The sequence below is a fragment of the Vespula vulgaris genome, chromosome 8 (genome assembly GCF_905475345.1).
Source record: "Vespula vulgaris chromosome 8, iyVesVulg1.1, whole genome shotgun sequence".
In the NCBI taxonomy this organism is placed as follows: Eukaryota; Metazoa; Arthropoda; class Insecta; order Hymenoptera; family Vespidae; genus Vespula; species Vespula vulgaris.
The window spans coordinates 4,431,628-4,454,078 of NC_066593.1; the positions used below are offsets into that span (position 1 = coordinate 4,431,628).

Below are 22,451 nucleotides of genomic sequence, written 5' to 3' on the forward strand. Positions count from 1 at the left end.
TGCTACCTGCCTGCCTATAACCTATATTTAAAAAATAGCAAAGACATTCATTCCAACACACACACTCCACGGTTCTCTCACATACCACCAGGGTGCAAAAGCCTACACTAGAGAGCATGCCCCGGGGCACCTCCGACACCCTAGTTCAACCGCGTATTTTTTCTAATATATGAGGAGTACGTACCAGTTGCTGAAATCGACTGTCAAGGCTAATGATTATTGCGTAAATGACTAAAGCAAATAATACTAGTACATGCTAGTATATATACATACTAGTGATATACGAGTACTTCCATACAACATGTGATAATTCTACTACGCAAAACGATAAAAATAATAATATATTACTATAGTAGTATATATATTCATTCAGAAGTTATCGCGTAACGATGTACAATACACCACCTAGCACGAACATACAGATGTAAGGTACACCGTGCGCAATCACTAACGCTATGACAGTCGCCAATATGGGAAAATATAAAACTAAACCCACACTAACTGTTTCTCACCCATACGCGTAACACCTGGGCACTCGCATAAATGAGAACGCAGAAAACATGGGGGGGAGAAACGGGAATTAGTTTGTTAGAAGCTGAAAATCCTGATCTAAAAAATGATTAACTTATTCTAGGGCCTACGGACTATGACTCTACAAGTCTCTTTATTTTTTTCATTAGCAATGACTCTACTCGACTTTTTACTCTCAAAAGCAATGACTCTATTGAGACTTTTCTTTTGTCAACAAAATTGATTGAAAAATATTTAATTAACTTTTCATATAACAATAATCAAAGTACCTCGGACGATTCCTTTTAACAAGTGGTTATTTTAATTAAAGTATAAGATCATGGTTTATCACTTGTTTTCCAGAATCTATCCGTCGCGCTTGTCTTCTTGTTCATATTTAATTTAATATCTCAACACATGGATATTGATATATGAAAACAGACGAAGTACGAAACAATACATGTAACGTAAATCGCATCACATGTTTCTTTGACGAAATCGGATAATTGAATGTCCGATTTCACCACTAATATCACGAGCAAGTAAGACCAAAAAAAAGTGCTTATTAATTGCACTATTAATTAATTGAATCGACGAAACAAGAAGACCCTATCCTGAGCTAATAAAAATAAGCATGCACAATAGATATAGATAATGAAAACACATAGATATAGAATAAAAATGTACCACTCGTAAGTAAATCCAAAAGAGGAATTACTTACGGTCATGCTCGTCAATAATTTATTTAAAAAATTACAACCAGTAACTCGTACCGATTCGGACCTTTCATCCTCGGCATGATTGAGCACTGGAGGGACATGAAATATTTTCACTCACTACTTAAGAAGTTCTGCGATGGCTCCAAAACACTCATCTGCTGGTGAAATTGAAGTTGTTGATCCATAATAAATTGAAAATGAGCTTGGTTGACATCATAGTTGAAAATGAAGTAACTCTGCGAAGACTGATATGGCATAATCCCAATGATAATCTGTAAAAAGATTATAAAAAAAGTTTTATTAAATTTATTATCATAAAAAGAAATTTTGAAATGATTAAATATGAAATTTACAGAGTTACTTACCAATATTTTTCTATAGAAGAAGTGTATTCATTTCTCTATTATCTTCAATGATGCACTGACTCTAATACGCGAACAGTCAATGTCACTGTTTAAGAAGAAAAATAATGTTTTATACGAACAAACACTGACTCTAATTCGCGAATTTATATTAAATATAATTTGACTTAATCAACTTATATAAATATAACAATAAATAGCAACTATACGAACAAACACTGATTCTAATATTTTATCAGTACTGAAAAGCTGAAACATACAACAAATTATAGAACAAGAAAGAATAAAATATTTTCTGTGAATCATCTTTGAAGGCAACACATTTGAAAATATATTAAAACAATGAATAACCTGAAAACTATACAAATTTGTATATTATTCTATGTAATAATGAACTTACTATAATATTAAATTAATCCTGATAAAATTAAAATAAAAATGTTCGGTAATAAATTGTGTAATTAAATTGAAATTATCACTTATTGCGTAGAATTATACTTGCCAAAGTACTATATAAGAATGAAGACTTATTTCGTATCCTTGAGAGAGTCAAAGACACGATGTTTTTGTTTTGTTCTTTACCGAAGTATTTCCTGAAAGTACATTAGTACAACATATATAAATCTATCTCTCTCTATTAGACCTCTCGCTCTACGTTAATAAAAAGAAATAAACTTACTTGTGCGTATGTAAACAGAAAAAAGGACGCATACGAACAGGTATAATAGTGTATTATACTCACTCATAGAATACTGGGAAATCTGAAAAAAAGATATCATATTACAAAGGTATATGAAAAGTGTATATGTCACGAATATTCACAGTGTGTACATGTACTCGTGATGTGTATATGTGTATATGTGTATATGTGTATATGTGTATATGTGTATATGTGTATATGTATGTGTATATGTTATGTGTATATGTTATGTGTATATGTGTGCCTATACTGAGTATATATGAAAATTGAATATGAATAAAAATATCAATCGATTACAATAAAAAACAAAATATTAATCAAGACGAAGTTTAAAAGCAAAAAAAGTATCAATATCCTAAAAATAAAGCTAGAAAATAGGAAAAAAAAAGTATGACGCAATAGTTTTCCGAGACGATTTACGAGATCGATTTTATTTTCACGAATATCTTTTAAACGCAATAATGTGCCGACTTAAAAATGCGGCCTCGTAAAAATTTCGCGTTCAGCTATCGATTGATATATTGGAAGAGGGTGTACGTTAGAAAAAAATATTCTAATTACCTGTAATAATGCGGAGCGATGAAACACCGTGTGCACTTGTGTCAAACTGTATCTAATATGGCAACAAGGTCAACAGGACGGAATAGAAGCGGACTTCGTAGTTCAAGTACAACGCTAATCAAGTCAAATATTAATTATTTCAATGAAAAATAATAAAAAATGTGATAAAAGTACGTAGATAATACGAAATGGGTGACAAATGTAATTAATTTGAATTTTAAATATAGACAATAATTTTTTTATGAAATAATTATATTTTCTAGTGATATAGAAACGTTAAATAGATATGCACTTGTATCACAAGTACATACATTATCCTTATGCTTTACATATTACGCGCGAAATTATGATCAATTATAAAAGCGAAATAATTTGAATTATGTATTTACGCTTTTACACAATATCTATGATACATATATATGTATGTATGTATGTATGTATGTATGTATATATTGTATTTGAAAAAACATAATCGTTGAATATTTATTTATGCATATTGAATAATTACATTATTTATGATCGAAATAATGTATCATAAGGCATATATAATCGAGAATGCTAGACTATCGTAAAAAAAGGAACGAAGAAAAAACGATACATATGTAAATAAGTATATAGAGAACTAATTATTGAAATATATATAAGCAATGAAAATTAAAAAGTGATCACGAAAACTATGACATATTTTTTAGACAGTACTAACATATAAACATTGCAAAAACTGGACTGTCTTACTGAACTATATTATTTCCTAAAAAAATATCTGTATTGGAAGCGAAAGCAAATGACAAAAAAAAAAGAAAGAAAGAACTCAGATACTTATGCAAAGACAGTAAACACATGCAATACATACAAACTCGGCGCAACACACCAACACATTCGTAATAACGTACCACTCCATATGCACGTATATACGTATATCACACATGCATAAATCTATAAAAAGTCGACGCTTTCAATCGCATAATATAGACTCACAGATTATGTTTTTCATTTTTCACAATTGCTTAAGAAACAAAGAAAGAAGTTCACTTACCGGTAGTAGCCGTTGATCCTTCACACGACGAATATCTTCTTAATTCCGGAATACGAAAAACGGTACACTGACAACACTGATTCTAATTCGATTCGCTCTGTTGTCTAATTCGAGAAATTCTGCTGTCTAACTCGTGAAATTCTGCTGTCTAACTCGTGAAATTCTGCTGTCTATCTCGTGAAATTATTAAAAATTTCTGAAAAGTGTAAGATCTCATATTAATACAGGACAGATTAAAAGAATGTATATATGTTTATGTGTGTATAATGTGTAAAATATCCACAGAGTACGATGATGTGTCGTGTGTGTGTGTATGTGTATATATATGGTATATATGAAAATCGAATACAATACAAAATATCGATCGATTACGATCATAAACATAAAATTATTGATCAGGACATTATTAAAACTCGAAAAGAAGTTTCAATATCGTAAAAATCAAGCTGTAAAATTGAAAAAAAAAGTACGACACATCCGGTGTATTCACGAGGCTGATTTTATTTTCGCGAATATCTTTTATGTTCCAACTTGCGAACGTGGCTTCTTGCAAATCGTGTGTATATTGGAAAAAATTTAATTACCTGTACTTCGCGAAAACGACGGGGAGACATGTTTCCTTGGTACGAAATGACACAGCAATAACGTCATCTACATCGTGAAGGTAGTTAATTTCACGAAGTATATATTCATATTGCGTCATTTTAGAAATATTATGCACTAATAAATATATTAATTTTTCTTAACAGTTTATTAAAAAACAGCACAGAATATAATATTCAATCGTAAAAAAATCATAAAAAGTTATTAATAAACGTCTTATTATCTTTTATGAAAATATATTATTTTCCCGCCAAATACATGCATTCGCGCCAACTACATAGATTCTCGCGTAATATACACACGTACATTCCTTCTTTCTTCTACTTCAGGAGTCAAAAAATAACTGATTAATAAATCGGATAATCAAAGAATGTATCTTTTTTATGATCCATATCTTTTGTAAATGCTCGCATAGAATGATATTTAATTATACTTGCTTATATATTGATTTATAAATATGGAGAGTATTTATTATGTAATCGTTGGTAGGCAGAAGTTCTAATGGCTTTGGAAGAAGAAGCTGCAACGAAGAAAAAATTCATGGGAATAAGGTAAAAAAAAAAGAAAAAAGAGAAGAATATTTACTCTAGATTTTCGAACATTACTGATCTATATAAAATCTAAAAAGCACATCGATCAATAACATTTTTTGCTAAAAATATCTGTATTTCATCGCAAACTATGCAGACAAAAATATTCACTCTCGTTTTCTGTCACACAGATGCTGCACACATCCACACAAATCATGGATCGAGTATAATAATGAAGAACATTGTCTCCGAACTGTGAATACTACTTACCTGTGTAAATTGATACGCTGCGTACATAATATTTTAGAAAAATTAGTACTTTTAATGCAAAGGTAAGCAGAAGCCAATATTTTTTCATTTGTTTACATATATTTACTATACAGCTATGTAAGAATTTCGAATTAGTTTTCTTTTGTATTCCGACGAATGAACATCGAAGATATATCTTTTCAAAAGGTAAAAGCTCAGAAATTCATATTTTCGATAATTTTACAATTATTTAAACGGTTTTTAATATACATGCTATACAAAAAACTAATATTTAAACAATAGTACGTTCATTTAATATTACAAAAATCGTAACGCGAGAGAAACTCAAAATAATTTTAATTAAAAGTTACAATACCTAAAAGTTCTAACCTCAAAATCATTAACCTCGTGTAATATAAACATATACGACTTTTATTAACTTCGACGAAAAGCCAATAAGTTTTCTTTTGTACTCTGACGAGTGAGCATCGTAACTTTCTCTTTCCGAACGCGACAGCTCAGAAATTAATGTTTTCGATAATTTTACAATTATTTAAATAGTTTTTTTATGTACATGGCATACAAAAAACTAATATTTAAATAATAATACATTCATTTAACAACACAAGAACTATAACGCGAGAGAAACAAAATAATTTTAGTTTATAATTTAAAAATTTTCCTTTCGCGATCATTGGCCTTGTATAATACAAACATATCCGACTTTTATTTACTTTAACTATTATTTAGTTAGTTTCCTTTCGTACGCCGACGAGTGCACATCGCAGGATACGTTCCTCGCAAGTAATAACGGAAAGTTAATGTAAGTACATAATTATATCGCTCATCCTTTCAATATTCTATACGATTTATTTCGTTTTAGAATTACATTGTGGAGTGGGGACACTGGGCTTCGTGAGACGACAACAAAGTCGATTTCAGTCGGTCTTCGACCGATTTTAATGGTTAATGGTTCAGTCTTGCTATGAATTTCGACGAGTAAACATCGCAGTTTTCATAGTACGCATTCTCCACAAGTAATAACAAAGAGTTAATGTAAGTATATTATTATCACTCGTTCTTTCAATATTCTATACGACTTGTTTTGTTTCAAAGTTAAATGACGTAGTGGCAAGCATGACACGATACAAGCGCACCAATTGACAGTCAATGGTTTAATCTTACCATGAATTTCCACGAGTACACATCGTAGTAATCGTACGCATTCTCTGCAAATAATGGGGAATGTACGTATATCATTTTATCACTGATTCATTCAATATTCTATACGATTTTTGTTTCAGAGTTAAATGCGGTAGTGGGGATACACTACCACTCGTGAGGCGATATAAGGGACCGACTGACATTCAATGGTTCAATGTTTCCACGAATTTCAACGAACACACATGATAGTACTCACAATACGCATCCTCTACTAGTAATAGCTGATGTTCATAATTTTATCACTGATTCATTCAATATTCTATACGATTAATGTTTTAGAGATAAATGCGGTAGTGGGGATACACTACCGTTCGTGAGACGATATAAGGGACCGACTGACATTCAATGGTTCAATGTTTCCACGAATTTCAACGAACACACATGATAGTACTCACAATACGCATCCTCTACTAGTAATAGCTGATGTTCATAATTTTATCACTGATTCATTCAATATTCTATACGATTAATGTTTTAGAGATAAATGCGGTAGTGGGGATACACTACCGTTCGTGAGACGATATAAGGGACCGACTGACATTCAATGGTTCAATGTTTCCACGAATTTCAACGAACACACATGATAGTACTCACAATACGCATCCTCTACTAGTAATAGCTGATGTTCATAATTTTATCACTGATTCATTCAATATTCTATACGATTAATGTTTTAGAGATAAATGCGGTAGTGGGGATACACTACCGTTCGTGAGACGATATAAGGGACCGACTGACAGTGAATGGTTTAATCTTTCCACGAATTTCAATGAGTGTACATCGTAGTACTCGCAGTACGCATCCTCTACTAGTAATAACTGATGTTATTTCATAATTTTATTATTGATTCATTCAATATTCTATACGATTTTTGTTTCAGAGTTAAATGCGGTAGTGGGGATACACTACCACTCGTGAGACGATATAAGGGACCGACTGACAGTGAATGGTTTAATCTTTCCACGAATTTCAACGAGCACAGGTCGTAGTACTCGCAGTAATAAAATAACAATCTATGCTATTTCTTTGGTTTTGATTTCGACTTTACACTCTCGAAGGACGTTCATCGTTTATCTCCAGAAAAGGACTTAGAAACATACACTAAATGCCACTGGAGCGAGTATTGACGACGATTTTACGCAAGTACAATGTGGTATCATTCATATTTTGCACATTCTATACTATTTCTTTTGTTTCAGACTTCGTTCTGCTCTTTGGAAGGACCTTGACAGTGTATCTCCACGAGTGAATTTAGAAATTTTCACGGATACCATTCGTGTAAGTATTGATGAACAGTTAATTCAAATATATAACAGTTTATTTGATTTTAGACTTAAATGCGAAGTGGGGTAATCTCCCACCCGTGACGACAACAAAGTCGGTTATTTGACCGACCCTTATAGTTACTAGTTCAGTTGTGCTTTGAACTTCGACGAGTCAACTTAGAAATTTTCGGACTTTCGAGGGACTTTGAAAATCTATCTGCACGAGTGAACTTAGAAATATTCACGGATGTCATTCGTGTAAGTATTAACGAACAGTTAATTCAAATATATAACAGTTTATTTGATTGTAGACTTAAATGCGAAGTGGGGATACACGGCTTCGAGGGACGACAACAAAGTGGGGTCTTAGGCCGACCTTTATAATTGCTGGTTCAGTTGTGCGTTGTACTACGACCAGTGAACTTAGAAATTTTCACAGATGCCATTCGTGTAAGCATTAACGAACAGTTAATTCAAATATATAACAGTTTATTTTATTTTAGACTTAAATGCGAAGTGGGGATACACTCCCATTCGTGACAACAACAAAGTCGGTTCTTTGACCGACCCTTATAGTTACTCGTTCAGTTGTGCTTTGAACTTCGAAGAGTGGACTTAGAAATTTTCGCGGATGACAATCGTGTAAGTATTAACGAACAGTTAATTCAAATATATAACAGTCTATTTGATTTTAGACTTAAAAACGATGTGGGGGTAATCTCCCACCCGTGACGACAACAAATTCGGGTCTTAGGCCGACCTTTATAATTGCTGGTTCAGTTGTGCGTTGTACTCCGACCAGTGAACTTAGAAATTTTCGAGGATGCCATTCGCGCAAGTATTAACGAATAGTTAATTCAAATATATAACAGTTTATTTTATTTTAGACTTAAATATGAAGTGGGGATACACTCCCACCCGTGACGACAACAAAGTCGGTTCTTTGACCGACCCTTATAGTTACTCGTTCAGTTGTGCTTTGAACTTCGACGAGTGGACTTAGAAATTTTCGCGGATGCCATTCGCGCAAGTATTAACGAATAGTTAATTCAAATATATAACAGTTTATTTTATTTTAGACTTAAATGCGAAGTGGGGATACACTCCCATTCGTGACAACAACAAAGTCGGTTCTTTGACCGACCCTTATAGTTACTCGTTCAGTTGTGCTTTGAACTTCGAAGAGTGGACTTAGAAATTTTCGCGGATGACAATCGTGTAAGTATTAACGAACAGTTAATTCAAATATATAACAGTCTATTTGATTTTAGACTTAAAAACGATGTGGGGGTAATCTCCCACCCGTGACGACAACAAATTCGGGTCTTAGGCCGAACTTTATAATTGCTGGCTCAGTTGTGCGATGGACTTCGACCAGTGAACTTAGAAATTTTCGCGGATGCCATTCGTGTAAGTATTAACGAACAGTTAATTCAAATATATAATAACTTATTTGATTTTAGACTTAAATACGAAGTGGGGATACACGGCTTCGAGGGACGACAACAAAGTGGGGTCTTAGGCCGACCTTTATAATTGCTGGTTCAGTTGTGCGTTGTACTCCGACCAGTGAACTTAGAAATTTTCGCGGATGACATTCGTGTAAGTATTAACGAACAGTTAATTCAAATATATAACAGTTTATTTGATTTTAGACTTAAATGCGATGTGGGGGTAATCTCCCACCCGCGACGACAACAAAGTCAGTTCTTTGACCGACCCTTATAGCTACTCGTTCAGTTGTGCGTTGAACTTCGACGAGTGAACTTAGAAATTTTTACACGTGCGAGGAACTTTGACAATCTATCTCCGCGAGTGGACTTAGAAATTTTTACACTTTCGAGGGATTTTGAAAATCTATCTCCACGAGAGGACTTAGAAATTTTCACACCTTTGAGGAACTTTGAAAATCTATCTCCACGAGAGGACTTAGAAATTTTCACACCTTTGAGGAACTTTGAAAATCTATCTCCACGAGTGGACTTAGAAATTTTTACACTTTCGAGGGACTTTGACAATCTTTTTCCACGAGTGGACTTAGAAATTTTCGCGGATGCCATTCGCGCAAGTATTAACGAATAGTTAATTCATATATATAACAGCTTATTTGATTTTAGACTTAAATGCGAAGTGGGGATACACGGCTTTGAGGGACGACAACAAAGTCGGGTCTTAGGCCGACCTTTATAATTGCTGGTTCAGTTGTACGTTGGAACTCGACCAGTGAACTTAGAAATTTTCACGGATGCCATTCGTGTAATTATTAACGAACAGTTAATTCAAATATATAACAGTTTATTTTATTTTAGACTTAAATGCGATGTGGGGGTAATCTCCCACCCGTGACGACACTAAAGTCGGTCATTTGACCGACCCTTATAGCTATTCGTTCAGTTGTGCGTTGAACTTCGACGAGTGAACTTGGAAATTTTCGAACCTCTGCGGGACTTTGAAAATCTATCTCCACGAGTGGACTTAGAAATTTTTACACTTTCGAGGGACTTTGAAAATCTATCTCCACGAGTGGACTTAGAAATTTTTACACTTTCGAGAGACTTTGAAAATCTATCTCCACCAGTGGACTTAGAAATTTTTACACTTTCGAGGGACTTTGAAAATCTATCTCCACGAGTGGACTTAGAAATTTTCGAACATCTGCGGGACTTTGAAAATCTATCTCCACGAGAGGACTTAGAAATTTTCACACCTTTGAGGAACTTTGAAAATCTATCTCCACGAGTGGACTTAGAAATTTTCACACCTTTGAGGAACTTTGAAAATCTATCTCCACGAGTGGACTTAGAAATTTTCTCAGAATGCTATTCATGCAAGTACCAACGAAAACTTTAAGTAAGTATATTTCTTTATCACATATTTATTGAATTATTTTTAAAGTCTTATTATAACAATGATACTAATTATTTCGTTTATATTTCTGTTTCAGAACCTCGTTGTAAACCCGCGCATAGCAATGAAGTAATCGAGTATTTGGATCACTAAAATAAATTTATCGCGAAGTAGAAGCAGTGTTTGTTCGTTCGCGTTTCGCGATTTAAACCATAAGTGTTTTTGCATAGACTGCGTGCAATGCAGTCCTTAGAGTCAGTGTTTGTTCGTAAAGTTATTTGCTTTGTTAACAGTCGCACAGACTGTACTTATAAAAGTTAGTAGAGTTTCGCGAAATAAATTCAGTGATCGTTCGTTTTAATAAATAATTACCGCGAATTAGAATCAGTGCATCATTGAAGAGGATCTCGACCTACTTCGATGTCGACCTACCTCATGTTCAACCAACTACAAATCGTCCACCCTCAATTTCGACCTAAATCGCGGTCCAGTGTTTTGGAGCCATCGCAGAACTTCTTAAGTGGTGAGTTAATTTTTAAATCCCTCCGATCACTCAATCATGTCGAGGACGAAAGGTCCGAATCGGCACGGGTGATTGGTTGTAATTTATTAGTAGAAGAGCAATGAGTGACCACGGGTAAATTTCTTCGGAGATTTACTCGTGAATGGTTCCTTATTTTTTGATTTATTTATTAGATCAGGATAGAGTCTTCTTGTTTAAACGCGTTAATTATAATTAATTGAAAATTTGAATATTTAAATGCATTGTTAAATACTTTTCTCTCGCGGAAATAGTAAAGAATCGCGATATTCGCGAATTTTAATGATGAATAAGCAAGAAGACGTTCGCGATGGATAGTCTCTGAATTACAAGCGAGATTGTGTAATTTATTTTCTAATAATTAGAATAATCGCTTGTAAGAAGGAGCGTCCAATAAATTTTTATTACATTTTTAAATAAAGATTAATCAATTTTATTAATAAAAGAAAAGTCTCGATAGAGTCATTACTTTTGAAAAAATAAAATAAAGTAGAGTCATTGCTTTTTAAAGAATAAAGTAGAGTAGAGAAAAGACAAAGAGACTTGTAAAATCACAACGCGTAGAATATAGAATAAATTAATCGATTTTTAGCTTAGGATTTTCAGCAATTAATATATTAATTCTCGTTTCTCTACCGATGCTTTCTCGATTTTTCGTTTCAAGATTGGTTTAGAATTGCGTTAGATTTGTTAATATTTTTCGACGTTTTAGAATAAGAGATAGTTCTAATTTTTTGACGATAGTTGACGATAGTTCAAATGTTCTATAGTAGTTGTTAGGGCACGAAGCAAAGAAGAGGCTATGTGCCGAAGAGGCCCCCACAAATTGTGGCTCAAGAGGGCAACTATTAGACTATAGAGTTATTTTCGAAGGTTCGACAAAGCACTTCGAGAATGACTCTTAGTCATATTTTAATTATACCATGTTGTCACTCAAAATGCTTTTATATAATAATAATATAATTTTCAGAAACTAAGAAGATCTATTCATTCCGTGTCCCATCTCACATTGCCACGCGTTCGCGAATAGAAGTTTTACATATTTTATACATTTTTATTATTAAAGTCGAGTAATAAATTTTTCCCATATTTCTTTTCTAAAGTTCAATTAAATGCGTAATTTTATTTTTATAAAATCAAGTTTTCTATAATACAGTAATAATTTCGAAACGTATAAAATATGGCAATTGTGAGGACAATTGAAAGTGCACTGAATAAAAGTGCACATGGGAATGAAACAAGAACATTTAAATACGTAGCATATTCTCCGCTCACTTTTACAAGAAGGATACCTACCAGGATTCCAGTACTACCCAACGTATAGCTTCATATTGTAGATTGAACAATTATTTTAAACAGTTGAATAAATTGTTCATTAAGTCTTCTATCATCTCTCGGGTGGGACCCTTGGGAGGGGCCCTCGGGTGTGGGCCTTAGGCGGGTTTCGTTCTTTCACTAAATGAAAAATTGAATTAAATTATGATATTCTGATTTTCGTCGACTGAACCAATCTTTGAGATACACACGCATCTTTCGGAATTCTATTTTTTTCACTCGTAAATACGCAAATTTTCCCTTCTTTTTTCTTTTTTCATTTTGTCTTTTCTTCTCTTATTTTCTTTATATCTGTATCTCATTTTGTTTTATACTTTTTCTGTTTCAGGTTAGATCATCGAAGAACCGATCATCGAGGAACAGACCATCGAGGGACCGATCATCGTGAAATTAAATTTTTACAGGGAAGCTTTTGCATATAATTTTATATATAATTTTTATTATACTTTTAATTTTTGCTTTTATATTTAACTTTTATTAACTATTTAATTTTTGCTCTTATATTTAGCTTTTATTTACTTTTTAATTTTTTATCTAATATTCAATTTTTATTAACTTTTTAATTTTTACTACTATATTTCATTTTTACTGTCTTTTTAATTTTTACTCTTACATTTATCTCTTCTTTCATTTTTGTTCTGTTTCAGATTAGATTATCGAGGGATGGATCAACGTGGGATATTTACACGGAAGTTAATGGAACCTCTCTGCATATAATTCTTATTATATGCATAGAGGGTATGTCTCCTTGCTTCCGTACGCGAATTATAGGGAAAACACTCACGCGCGTGACGGCCGGCACGCGCGTGGGTGTTCGCGGACGCGAGATTAAGTCCTGCCGAGGACTACGTTTTGATTTTTGAAATCGAAATATAGACACGACCGGTCGTGTCTCGATATGTCTGAAGCCGACGGTGTGGACAGTGGAGCAATCTGTAAGCGGGGTTTTATACATCTCCAGTTTGCTGAGAAGCCCGAAGCTCCCGAAGCGGAAAGGCATCTCGGATCGCGGATTTTAGAGTAAAGTCCCCGTTAGCCCGCGGGTCTCTACATGCAGCAACCTCCACGCGGTGGGACCTGGGTCGGGAATACTTGCGTTACATCGAAATCTTATGAGATACAAGTATTACCGAGCGAATGGCTGCACGCTTCAAAGACTTTTCCAACATCTTTTCTATGTAATTCCCAATTATATATCACATTGTTTCGCATATCTTTCGTACATTCAGCAATAAGTTCACAGTCATTTTTATTCATTGATTCGCATAGCTATGTAATTATTGAAATAATCATTCAAGACTAATTATTATAGTTTCTCTCGGGTGGGACCCTTGGGAGGGGCCCTCGGGTGTGGGCCTTAGGCGGGTTTCGTTCTTTCACTAGAGAAAAATCGAACTCAATTATTATACTTTGATTTTCGCCGAGTGATACGATCTTCGAAATGCACAGCCATCGTTCAGAATTCTATTTTTCTCACACGCACTAAGGCAAATACTCCCGGTTTCATTTATTCTTTTCCTCTTCTTCTTTTCTTTTCTTCTTTTCTTTTTGTCTTCTTCTCATCTTTTTTTTAACCCTTTTATGTTTCAGATTAGATCATCGAGGGAGCGATCATCCAGGGAGCGATCATCGAGGGACCAATCATCGTTAAATTAAATTTTTACAGGGAAGTTTTTAAATATAATTATCTTATTGCATTTAATTTTGTATATAATTTTTGTTCTTACATTTAATTTTCATTATCCCTTTAATTTTGCTCTTATATTTAATTTTCATTATGTTTCTAATTTTTACTGTTCATTTAACTTTTATTAATCTTTTATTTTTAATTTTTGCACTAATATTTGATTTTTATTATCTCTTTTAATTTTTGTTCTTTTTTTTTCTCTTGCTTCATCTTTCTCTGTTTCAGATTAGGTGATCCAGAGACCGATCATCGAGGGATTTTTACACGGAAGTTAAAGGAACCTCTTTGCATATAATTTTTATTATATGCAGAGAGGGTATGTCTCCTTGCTTCCGTACGCGAATGATAGGGAAAACTCTCACGCGCGTGACGGCCGGCACGCGCGTGGGTGTTCGCGGACGCGAGATTAAGTCCTGCCGAGGACTACGTTTTGATTTTTGAAATCGAAATATAGACACGACCGGTCGTGTCTCGATATGTCTGAAGCCGACGGTGTGGACGGTGGAGCAATCTGTAAGCGGGGTTTTATACATCTCCAGTTTGCTGAGAAGCTTGAAGCTCCCGAAGCGGAAAGTCATCTCGGATCGCGGATTTTAGAGTAAAGTCCCCGTTAGCCCGCGGGTCTCTACATGCAGCAACCTCCACGCGGTGGGACCTGGGTCGGGAATACTTGCGTTACATCGAAATCTTATGAGATACAAGTATTACCGAGCGAATGGCTGCACGCTTCAAAGACTTTTCCGTGATCTTTTCTATGTAATTCCAAATTATATTTCACATTGCTTCTTATATCTTTCATTTCTTCAGCAATAAGTTCACGGTCATTTTTATTCATTGATTCGCATAGCTATGTAATAATTGAAGTAATCATTCAAGACTAATTATTATAGTTTCTCTCGGGTGGGACCCATGGGTGGGGCTCATGGGGGTGGGCTTCTGTGCGGGTCTACTTTCATTACCGAATAATCGAGCTGGATTTTCGTACTCTGGTTTTGCTCTGGTCTGTCTTTTCTTTTCTTTTCTTTTCCATGTCCATCTTTTCTTCCAAATTTCATCTGTTTCTCACGTGCATGTGTTCCATTGCATCTTCCGGATATCTTTTCTTTCTTTCTTTTGAGTTCTATCTTTTTCACGTGCGCGCATGTTCCGGCTTTCTTTTCTACTCTTTCTCTTCTCCTCTTCTTCCCAGATCTCGATACATCGGATCAGGTCCTATGTATCGTCCAAAGGTTCGTTTCATAATCCATTGTTAGACGCGTATACGGGTAAGATAGAAAGAACACTCTCGCGTGTGTCGGCGGGCACAGGCGCGGTGTTCTCGGGCGCGATTAAAAGTCCTACGGTAAAGGACTTCGTTTGATTGCTAAAACGAATAAATGACCGGTCGTGTGTCGGTTCGTGTGCTGCCGAGCGGTATGGATTGCTATCCGTAAGCGTGGACTGACCCTCCTCCAGTTAGCCGCCTGAATTCTCGGTTGGTGCGTGGACGTCGCGAACGCGAATTTAGAGTAGAGTCACCGTTATTCTAACACTCCCGGGAGTGTTCGGGCGCGATTAAAAGTCCTACCGGGGACTTCGTTTTATAGAACGCCGATAAGTTGATCACGCCGGTCACGCGAGTTTTAGAGTAGAGTCCCCGTTAGCCCGTGGGTCCCCAGATGCAGCTACCTCCACGCGGTGGGACCTGGGTCGGTAGTACTTGCGATATAGTGAAATCTATATCTAAATTATTTTTTAAATCTATAACTAAATTATGCATATAATTATAAAAGACAAGTACTACCGAGCGAATGGCTGCAAATTTAAATATTTTCACAATATCTCTCGTCTGCCTAAGTTCAATTAAACGTTAAATTGATTACATTTTAAATTAGTTATATTTCTACAGACAAATAAATTTGAGTGTAACAAAATTTTTAATTAATTTTCTAAGAGAACGTACAGAAAACTTTTCCGTCGCACTTATGTTAGCTATCATTCCTATTTAACCTTATTTACTTTTATTACTTTTTCAATTTAAATAATTATATACTTTTGATAATTACATTAATTATATACTTTTATTTAGTATATGAATCACTTTTATTAACTTTTATTAATTTGTTAACCTTGGGTGGGACCCTTGGGAGGGGCCCTCGGGTGTGGGCCTTTTGGCGGGCTGCCATCTCGGCATCTTTCAGTGCTCTTTTCCTCTTTTTCTTTTCTGCTCCTCTTTTCTTTTTTCTTTTTCTTCTTCTCTTCTATTCTCTTCTCTTCTTCTTTCACCCATTTACTGTTTCACGTTAAATGATCCAAAGATGAATCGTCGTGGGGCCGATGATCGTGAAGTCTATTTATTGAATTATTTTTCATTTCCATTAATTATATTGATTTAGATTCACTATAGATTTTTATTAATCCTATATATACCTATTAATTATATGCGTTTATATTTATTTATGCATTTCCATTTATTATATATATTTCTATTGATTATATTATTCTTTTCTCCTTTTTCTCTTTCTCTGTTTCAGGTTAGATCATGGAGGGATCTACCATGGTGAAATTATATTCTTACAGGGAAGTTATTGAATAAAAATGTTTTTTGCATATAATTTTGTATGTAATTTTTACATGGTTATCTTTTCTTCTTTTATTCTTTTTCTGTTTCAGGCTAGGTAATCGAGGCAAGGATCATCGTGGGATTCTTACACGGGAGTTAAAGGAACCTCTCTGCATATAATCTTTATTATATGCAGGAAGGGTATGTCTCCTTGCTTCCGTACGCGAATGATAGGGAAAACACTCACGCGCGTGACGGCCGGCACGCGCGTGGGTGTTCGCGGACGCGAGATTAAGTCCTGCCGAGGACTACGTTTTGATTTTTGAAATCGAAATATAGACACGACCGGTCGTGTCTCGATATGTCTGAAGCCGACGGTGTGGACGGTGGAGCAATCTGTAAGCGGGGTTTTATACATCTCCAGTTTGCTGAGAAGCTTGAAGCTCCCGAAGCGGAAAGGCATCTCGGATCGCGGATTTTAGAGTAGAATCCGCGTTAGTCCGCGTATTTCTACGTGCCGCAGGACCATCGGCCAAGGACCATGGAGGGATTTAGATTTTTATACGGGTGTTTAAAGAATCTTTCTACCTCAGGCGTAGAAAGATTTCTTTTCTCCCGTTCGGGCAAGATAGAAGGACACTCGCTTACGTCGGCTGGCATAGGTGTTGGTGTTCTCGGGCGCGATTAAGTCCTAAATTGGCTCTAACGCATTCAACATATTCGCGTGAGTGTTTCCGGAATGCTCGCGTAAGTATCGTGACTGCGGTAGATTCAATTTTGGGTTCCGGCGTTTGTCGCGAAAGCACGACCGGTCGTGCTCAAGTGGTGATCGAAGCTTCCGATGTTGGATAGTTGAGCTATGCGTAAGTCGGTTCCCAAATGCGGAGACGCATGGGGCTGCAATTTTAGCGTTTGGAGGCTTGAATTCGTCGGGAGTGGAGGTCGCCCCGTTGCTTTGCTTTCTTGATAGTAGTAGTAGTAGTTAAATGTAGAGTCACCGTTAGTCCGTGGGTCTCCACATGCAGCAACCTCCACGCGGTGGGACCTGGGTCGGCAGTACTTGTTCTGTGTCGTGATCTTAGAAGCTGCAAGTATTTCCGAGCAAATGGCTGCACATTTCAACATTTTTCTAAGGTCTTTTCCATCGAATTGAAATTAAATTTCGGAGTACGTGCAACTTACATTCTTTCTTACATCTTCCATGTATTCAGCAATAAATGCACGGTCACTTCGATTTACTGAAACGCATACCTATAAAATAAGAATTCGAGATTAATCGTTATAGTTTCTCTCGGGTGGGACCCATGAGAGGGGCTCATGGGTGTGGGCTTCTGTGCGGGTCTCCTTCTTTCTGTACCGAAAAATCGAGCTGGATTTTTGTACTCTGGTTTTCGTCGGGTGTTCGGATAATCTATGTCCATCTTTTCTTCCCAATTTCATCTTTTCCATACGTGCATGCGTTCTATTGCATCATACGGATATTCTTTTCTTTCTTTTCTTTTCTGCTCCATCCTTTTCACGTGTGCGCACTTTCTGGCTTTCTTCTCTTCTCATTTTCTTCTCCTTTTCTTCTCTTTCTCTTCTTCTTTTCTTCTTCTTCGCGAATCTCGATATATCCGCGCGGGATACGGGTAGGATAGAAAGAACACTCGCGCCTGTGTCGGCAGGCACAGACTTGGTGTTCTCGGGCGCGAATAAAAGTTCTACGGTAATGGACTTCGTTTGATTGCTAAAACGAATAAATGACCGGTCGTGTGTCGGTTCGTGTGCTGCCGAGCGGTATGGATTGCTATCCGTAAGCGTGGACTGACCCTCCTCCAGTTAGCCGCCTGAATTCTCGGTTGGTACGTGGACGCCGCGAACGCGAATGTAGAGTAGAGTCACCGTTATTTTAACACTCACGGGAGTGTTCGGTCGCGATTAAAAGTCCTACCGGGGACTTCGTTTTATAGAACGCCGATTATTTGATCACGCCGGTCACGCGAATTTCAGAGTAGAGACCCCGTCAGACCGTGGGTCTCCAACTGCAGCAACCTCCACGCGGTGGGACCTGGGTCGGAAGTACTTGTGTTTCATCAATATCTTATGGTGTGCAAGTATTGCCGAGCGAATGGCTGCGTTCTGTAAGACTTCTCCAAAATTTCTCCTGTGTAATTCCAAATTATACATCGAAGGATCTACATTTTACATTCTTTCTTACACTTTCCGTATATTCGTTGGTAAATTCACAGTCATTTCTATTCTTTGAAATCGTTAGCTGTATAATAATTGATATAATTATTCGAGATTAATTATCATAGTTTCTCTCGGGTGGGACCCATGGGAGGGGCTCATGGGCGTGGGCTTCTGTGCGGGTTTCCTTCTTTCAGTAACAAAAATCCAGCTAGATTTTCGTACTCTGGTTTTGGTCGAGTGCGGCGGTGTTCTATGCCCATCTTTTCTTTTCAATTTCATCTTTTTCACACGTTCGTGCACGTGTTTCTTTGCACTTTTCAGATATTCTTTTCTTTCTTTTCTTCCGAGTTCTATCTTTTTAACATGCGCGCACGTTCCGGCTTCCTTTTCTTCTCCTCTTCTTTTTCTCCTGTTCTTCACGGTCTTCGATATATCGGTACAGGTCCGATGTATCGTCGAATGGTATGGTTCACATTCGATCGTTAGGCGCGAATACGGGTAGGATAGAAAGAACACTCTCGCGTGTGTCGGCGGGCGCAAACGTGGTGTTCTCGGGCGCGATTAAAAGTCCTACGGTAATGGACTTCGTTTGATTGCTAAAAACGAATAAATGGCCGGTCGTGATACGGTCATCGGATGACTGTAGAGTGAGACGGTCTATGTGCTACTGAGGAGGATGGTTTATGGCTATTTGTAAGGATGTTCAGTCCGTTGACTGACCCACCTTATATCTATAGTCACCTGAGTCCATGGTGAGGTGTATGCAACCCCGCGGGACCGCGAATTAGAGTAGAATCACCGTCATTCTAACACTCACGTGAGTGTTCGGGCGCGATGAAAGGTCCTACCGTGGACCTCGTTTTATTGTTCGAAATGCGAAAGGCACGGACGGTCGTGCTTAAAGGCGGGATGTGGGCATCCGAGGCTGACGGCCTCAACGTCATCCCTAGTAGGATACCGTTGCGGACTCGATGTCTCTGTTCGCTCATGTTACCTCGCGAACGCCGGGAACACGGATTTTAGAGTAGACTTGCCGTTGTACTAACACCACGTGAGTGTTCGGGCGCGAATTAAGTGTCCTCCCGTGGACTTAGTTTTACTTGCTTGATATATAAATAAGATTACGCCGGTATGCGTATTTTGGAGTAGAGTCATTCGGACATTCACGTGAGTGTCCGAGCGCGATTAAAAGTCCTACCGGGGACTTCGTTTTATGTTCGGCGATTATTTGCTCACGCCGGTCTCGCGAATCTTAGAGAGTAGAATCCCCGTTAACTCGTGGGTCCCCAGATGCAGCTACCTCCACGCGGTGGGACCTGGGTCGGTAGTACTTGCGTAATATCGAAATCTATGTCTCAATTATATCTAAAATCTACAACTAAATTATATATGTAATTATAAGACGCAAGTACTGCCGGGCGAATGGCTGCATATTTCTGTATTTTTCCAAAATCTCTTTTCTGTCCAAGTTCAATTAGACATTAAATTAATTACATTTTATACTGTTAGTAATATTTTCACAAATAAGTAAATTGAATATATCAAAATTGTAAATTAATTTTCTAAGATGACGCACAGAGAACTTTTCTGTCGTCTTTATGTTCGTTATCATTCGTATTTATTCTTATTTATTTTTATTAATTATAAACTTTTCTTAGTTATATTAGTTATATACTTTTATTCATTTTATACTTTTATTAATTATTCTGATTATTTATTTTTATATTATATATTAATTATTTTTGTTAACTTTTAATTGTGCTTTGTTTCTGGTGGAACTCTTGGGAGGGGCCTTACAGTGTGGAACTTTGGGCGGTTTACTGTTTCAATATCTTTGCAGTTCTATTTTTTTCTTCTTCTTTCTTTACCTTTTCTCTTTTTTCTTTTTTTTCTCTTCTTCTTTAACTGTTGACAAGGCAAATGGTTGCATATTTCAATGTTTATTCAATAATGGAGACATATTGTATTTTAAAATTAAATTGTGAAGTGGTGATAATTTTCTTTGTGAGTCGAAAACAAAAACGGACCTCTGAATGACTTCAACAGTTACTAGTTTAGTCGTGCGTTGGTAATCGACGAGAGTACATAGAAATTTTCGCGGATGCCATTCGTCCAAGTATTAACGAACAGTTAATTCAAATATATAACAGCTTATTTGATTTTAGACTTAAATGCGAAGTGGGGATACATGGCTTCGAGAGACGACAACAAAATCGGGTCTTAGACCGACCTTTAGAGTTCCTGGTACAGTTGTGCGTTGGACTTCGACCGGTGAACTTAGAAATTTTCACGGATGACATTCGTGTAAGGATTAACGAACAGTTAATTCAAATATATAACAGTTTATTTGATTTTAGACTTAAATGCGATGTGGGGGTAATCTCCCACCCGTGACGACAACAAAGTCGGTCATTAGACCGACCCTTATAGCTACTCGTTCAGTTGTGCGTTGAACTTCGACGAGTGAACTTAGAAATTTTCACGGATGACATTCGTGTAAGGATTAACGAACAGTTAATTCAAATATATAACAGTTTATTTGATTTTAGACTTAAATGCGATGTGGGGGTAATCTCCCACCCGTGACGACACTAAAGTCGGTCATTTGACCGACCCTTATAGCTATTCGTTCAGTTGTGCGTTGAACTTCGACGAGTGAACTTAGAAATTTTCACGGATGACATTCGTGTAAGGATTAACGAACAGTTAATTCAAATATATAACAGTCTATTTGATTTTAGACATAAATGCGATGTGGGGGTAATCTCCCACCCGTGACGACAACAAAGTCGGTCATTAGACCGACCCTTATAGCTACTCGTTCAGTTGTGCGTTGAACTTCGACGAGTGAACTTAGAAATTTTCACACCTTTGAGGAACTTTGAAAATCTATCTCCACGAGTGGACTTAGAAATTTTCGAACATCTGCGGGACTTTGAAAATCTATCTCCACGAGTGGACTTAGAAATTTTCGAACATCTGCGGGACTTTGAAAATCTATCTCCACCAGTGGACTTAGAAATTTTCACACCTTCGAGGAACTTTGAAAATCTATCTCCGCGAGTGGACTTAGAAATTTTTACACTTTCGAGGGACTTTGAAAATCTATCTCCGCGAGTGGACTTAGAAATTTTTACACTTTCGAGGGACTTTGAAAATCCATCTCCACGAGAGGACTTAGAAATTTTCACACCTTTGAGGAACTTTGAAAATCTATCTCCACGAGTGGACTTAGAAATTTTCGAACATCTGCGGGACTTTGAAAATCTATCTCCACCAGTGGACTTAGAAATTTTCGCATCTTTGGTGGACTTTGAAAATTTATCTCTACGAGTGGACTTAGAAATTTTCACAGAATGTTATTCGTGCAAGTACCAACGAAAACTTTAAGTAAGTATATTTCTCTATCACATATTTATTGAATAATTTTTATAGTCTTATTATAACAATGATACTAATTATTTCGTTTATATTTCTGTTTCAGAACCTTGTTGCAATCGCGCGCGTTGCAATGATGTGATCGAGTGTTTGTATGACTAAAATAAATTTATCGCGAAATAGAAGC

General features: G+C 36.3%; 1 long non-coding RNA gene across 1 annotated transcript; it reads left to right on the forward strand.

Moving 5' to 3' along the window:
- Positions 1 to 4,189: 4,189 nt before the first annotated feature.
- On the forward strand, positions 4,190 to 7,476 carry LOC127065452 (uncharacterized). Its single transcript, XR_007782054.1, has 11 exons — positions 4,190 to 4,552; positions 4,981 to 5,042; positions 5,213 to 5,353; positions 6,021 to 6,093; positions 6,154 to 6,326; positions 6,387 to 6,517; positions 6,575 to 6,708; positions 6,774 to 6,907; positions 6,973 to 7,106; positions 7,172 to 7,288; positions 7,375 to 7,476. It is a non-coding gene; the product is annotated as an uncharacterized LOC127065452 (long non-coding RNA).
- The last annotated feature ends 14,975 nt before the right edge of the window (positions 7,477 to 22,451 follow it).